The sequence below is a fragment of the Arachis ipaensis genome, chromosome B10 (genome assembly GCF_000816755.2).
Source record: "Arachis ipaensis cultivar K30076 chromosome B10, Araip1.1, whole genome shotgun sequence".
NCBI lineage: Eukaryota > Viridiplantae > Streptophyta > Magnoliopsida > Fabales > Fabaceae > Arachis > Arachis ipaensis.
Window position 1 is genome coordinate 104,471,116 of NC_029794.2, and position 5,215 is coordinate 104,476,330.

A 5,215-nucleotide genomic window follows, 5' to 3' on the forward strand; every position below is an offset into this window, starting at 1 on the left:
TATGACTTTATTGGCAGCTTCGGCTTGTCCATTGGCTTGGGGATGCTCGACGGAAGTGAACTGGTGCTTTATGTTTAAGTCGGCTACTAATTTTCTAAAGCCTGCATCTGTGAATTGGGTGCCATTGTCCGTGGTGATGGAGTATGGGACCCTGAACCTTGTGACGATGTTCCTATATAGGAATTTTCGACTTCTTTGAGCAGTAGCGTTAGCTAGGGGTTCTGCCTCGATCCACTTTGTGAAATAGTCTACCCCTGCTATAAGGAATTTAACTTGTCCCGATCCCTGAGGAAAGGGTGATGAGACGCAGAAGCTGGTGAATTAAAAAAATTATTAAAAATGGTTACGTTGCAAGTATAGTTCTTAACTCACCGAAAATCTGCCTATCAATTTAGAAATATGTCACAGAGAGTTAAATTAAAAATTACTAGGATTTTTAAGTCCCAGGTCGTCTCCCAACGAGTTGCAAAAAGTGTGCTATCTTATTAATCAGATGTTCCAAGAAGTTGAGCTAAGTAAATTGGAATTTAAATTGAGGAAATTTAAATAATATGAATAAAAGCCTTGACTGGGAGTTGATTAGTTGGAATCTCTATTATGGATGGAATGATTTTAAGATTGATTTATAATTAACGGTTGCTCTGTTTGGTTATCCTTTACTATGTAAGGGAAAGTCAAACAAGTTGGAATGCTAGATCTGTTCACAAGTTGTAACCCACTTAGTTCAAAGGGATTGGCGTTGGTGACAGGGTAACAATCCAACAATTAACCCAATTACAAATTTTCTTTCGATCCTTCCAACTCAAGAGTTCCTTTTTAATCAACTCCCTATCAAGTAAAGAAACTACTCACGCATTGTAAATAATAAATCCATAACACATGAAAGGGGATTAAAAGAAGACATGATTATTGGAATTGAAATTGAATTAAAAAGAAATAATCCTTGCATTAAATAATCATAAAAGTATTTGAATGACAAAATTGAACAAAACAAAGGACATGGAAGGATAAAACCAAGTTAAGAAAACAAACTAGAATGACGAAGTCTTGATGAGGAAATAACTCTTCTCAATGTTCCACGGCTAAGACCAATTGAAAATTAAAATTCTAAAACCTAGAGAGAAAAACCTAAGAGAGTAAAACTAGATCTAAAACTGTCTCTGAATGAATGTGTTATTTGTTTCTGCATGTTCTCTGACTCTAGTCTGCTGTTTCGGGCCGAAAATTGGGTCGAAATAGGGTCCAAAATCGCCCCCAACGAATTCTGCAGATTATACAGATCGCACATGTCACGCGATCGCGTCATCCATGCGGACGCGTCATTCGCGCTTTTCCTCGCCACGCGTTCGTGTCGTCCACGCTACCGCGTCGCTTGGGTTTTCCAATCCGCACGGCCGCGTGAGCGATGCGGCCGCGTCGCTGTGATTTGCTCTCCTTCGCGTGGTTGCGTGAGCTATGCGACCGCGTCACTTCTCGCTGGTTATCTCCTTAAAATTCTTGTGTTTCTTCCATTTTTGCTAGCTTCCTTTCCAATCTCCAACTTATTCATGCCCTATAAAGTCTGAAACACGGCATCGAATGGAATAAAGGAGAATTAAAAATAAATAATTAAAGTCTCTAGGAAGCAGTTTTCAAACATGTAATAAATTCAGGAAGGAAATCTAAATGCATGCTAATTTAATGAATAAGTGGGTAAGGATCATGATAAAACCACACAATTAAACACAATATAAACCATAAAAAAGTGGTTTATCAAAGGGTCCGAGAAGGTCGAGTCCCCATTTTGCAAGTGGCCAAGGTGAGGTTACGCTGATGAGCTCCTCTGGCGGGGCGATGTGAAAGTTGGCATGTTTTTGACATGGTGGACATGTCTTTACGAACTCTGTGGCCTCTTTTTGTAGAGTCGGCCAATAAAATTATGCCCGGAGTACTTTTTTGGTGAGCACTTGTGCTCCGAGATGATTGCCACAGATGCCACTGTGTATTTCTTCTAGAACTTCCTTTGTGTTGGAAGTCGGTACACATTTTAACAATGGTATTGAAATTCCTCTTTTGTATAGAGTATTGTTTATGATAGTGTAGTATTGTGCCTCCCGTTTTAACTTTTTTGCCTCCCTCTCATCTGTAGGAAGCATTTCTGTTTTGAGGTAGTTAATTATAGGAGTCATCCATCCTTGATCTAGACCTGTTATGGCTAGGACTTTTTCCTCTTCCGAGATTGACGGGTTTTGTAGTATTTCCTGGATGAGGCTTCTATTGTTGCCTCCTGGTTTGGTGCTGGCTAGTTTTGAGAGTGCGTCAGCTCGGGCATTCTGTTCGCGGGGTATGTGGCGGATCTCATATTCCCGGAATTATCCGAGCTGTTCCCTGGTTTTACCCAGGTACTTTTTCATATTGGGGTCCTTGGCTTGGTAGCTCCCCGTTATTTGTGAAGTGATCACTTGTGAGTCACTGAAGATAATGAGTCTTTGAGCTCCGACCTCTTTAGCCAGCTTTAAACCAGCTAGTAGTGCCTCATATTCTGCCTGGTTGTTTGAGGCAGGGAATCCGAATTTGAGAGTTCGATTTGGGTTCCTTGATTACTTTCAATTATCATTCTTGCACCGCTTTCTGTCTTATTCGAGGAACCGTCCACGTAGAAATTCCATTCTGTGGGGGTTTCCGGGGTGTTTGTAAATTCTGCAATGAAGTCGGCTAAGTACTGTGATTTGATGGCTGTCCGAGCTTCATATTGGAGGTCGAACTCGGATAACTCAACTGCCCATTGTAAAATTCTGCCTGCTAGATCTGTTTTCTGCAATATCCCTTTTATGGGCTGGTTGGTCCGAACCTTAATGGTGTGAGCTTAGAAGTACAGGGGAAGTCATCGAGATGTTAATATGAGAGCATAGGCAAACTTTTCTATTTTTTGGTAGTTTAGCTTGGATCCTTGTAATGCTTTACTGATGAAGTATAGGGGTTGTTGCCCTCTGTCGTCTTCTCGAACTAGTGCTGAGGCTACTATCCGACTTCCTACCGCGAGGTATAATATGAGTGGTTCTCCTTCTCGTGGCCGAGATAGGATAGGTGGCTGTCCTAGAAATCTTTTGAAATCTTGGAAGGCTTGTTCGCACTCTGTTGTCCATTCAAACCTCTTTCCTTTCATTAGAGTAGCATAGAAGGGAAGAGATCTTATCGCTGATCCCACTAAAAATCTAGATAAGGCTGCCAATCTCCCGTTGAGTTGTTGTACCTCTTTGACACAAGTTGGGCTCTTCATGTTAAGTATGGCCTGGCATTTATCCGGATTTGCCTCAATTCCTCTTTGTGTGAGCATAAAACCTAAGAACTTGCCATCTTCTACTGCAAAGGTGCATTTTGCAGGGTTGAGTCGCATGCCATGCTTCCTTATAGTGTCGAACACTTGGACCAAGTCGGACAATAATGTCTCTTCACTTTGTATTTTTATCAACATGTCGTCCACATAGACGTCCATGACTTTTCTGATATGATCCGAAAAGACTTTATTCATTAGCCTTTGATAAGTAGCTCCCGCATTTTTGAGATCAAAAGGCATCACAATGTAGCAGTAGTTTGCTTTTGGTGTTAAGAACGAGGTTTTTTCTTGATCGGGTGGGTACATTGGGATTTGATTGTATCCGGAATATGCATCCACAAACGAGAGGTATTTATATCCGGAGGAGGCATCTACCAGGGCGTCGATACTTGGGAGTGGATAAGGGTCTTTTGGGCAGGCTTTGTTGAGATCAGTATAGTCAGTGCACATTCGCCACTTCCCATTTGATTTTTTCACCAAGACGACGTTAGCTAACCATAGTGGGTACTTGACTTCTCTTATGAATCCTGCCTCCAGTAGAGCTTGTACCTGCTCTTCCACAGCTTGGGATCATTCGGGTCTGAGCTTTCTACGCCTCTGTTGTACTGGCCGAGATCCAGGGTAGACTACTAGCTTATGACACATTAACTCGGGGTCCATGCCTGCCATGTCTGCAGCTTTCCACGCAAAGAGATCGGCATTTTCTCGTAAGAACTGTACGAGTGATTCTTTTATGTCTCCTTTTAGAATCGTGCCAATATTGGTTGTTTTGTCCGGGATGTCTCCGATCTGGACTTTCTCTACTTCACCTTCAGGTTGTGGACGGAGTTCTTCTCGCCTCTGAACTCCACCAAGTTTGATTGTGTGGAATTCTTCTCTTCTGCCTATGAGGTTTAGACTTTCGTTATAACAGCGGTGCGCCATCTTCTGATCTGCTTTTATTGTAGCTATCCCTTCTGTAGTTGGGAATTTCATGCATAGATGTGGAGTTGAACCTATTGCGCCGAGTTGATTTAATGTTGTCTGACCTATTAGGGCGTTGTAGGCTGAACTCACGTCGACCACGATGTATTCTATTTTGAGTGTTCTGGATTGGTTTCCTTTTCCGAAGGTTGTGTGTAGCGGGATGTATCCCAGTGGTTGCACTAGAGTATCTCCCAGTCCGAATAGGCTGTTCGGATATGCTTTGAGTACTTTATCTTCCAGGCCGAGCTTGTCGAAGGCAGTTTTGAATAGGATGTCGGCGGAGCTCCCTTAGTCTATTAGTGTGCGGTGGAGATTTGCATTTGCCATTATAATGGTGATGACCATGGGATCGTCGTGTCCTGAGATGATGCCGAATGCATCTTCCTTGGTAAACGTAATTGCGGGGATGTCGGGTGCTTCCTCCTTTCCTCCGATATGATATACTTCTTTGAGATATCTTTTGTGAGATGATTTGGAGATTCCTCTTCCTACGAACCCTCCTTGTATCATATGGACATGTCTTTCTGGTGTTCGAGGTGATCGCTCGGTTCGTCCCACCTCCTCGTCTCTTGTCCTTTTTCTTTGCTCATCGTCTTGGATGGCCAGATACCGATCTAGTTTTCCTTCTCTTACTAATTTTTCTATGACATTTTTTAAGTCAAATCATTTGTTGGTGGAGTGTCCACGGACTCGATGGTATTCACAATATTCATTCCAGTTTCCTCCCCCTCTTTTGTCTTTAAGTGGTCGAGCTGGGGATATCTTTTCTGTGTGGCAGACTTCTTTGTAAACATCCACCAGGGACACCCTAAGAGGGGTGTAATTATGATATTTTTTAATTTTTTCCCCTTGTCGATCTTCCCTCTTTTTGGACTCTTTATCTTTGTCTCGGTAGGCAAATCCAGATTTTGAGGTTTCTCCTAGTCGAGAATT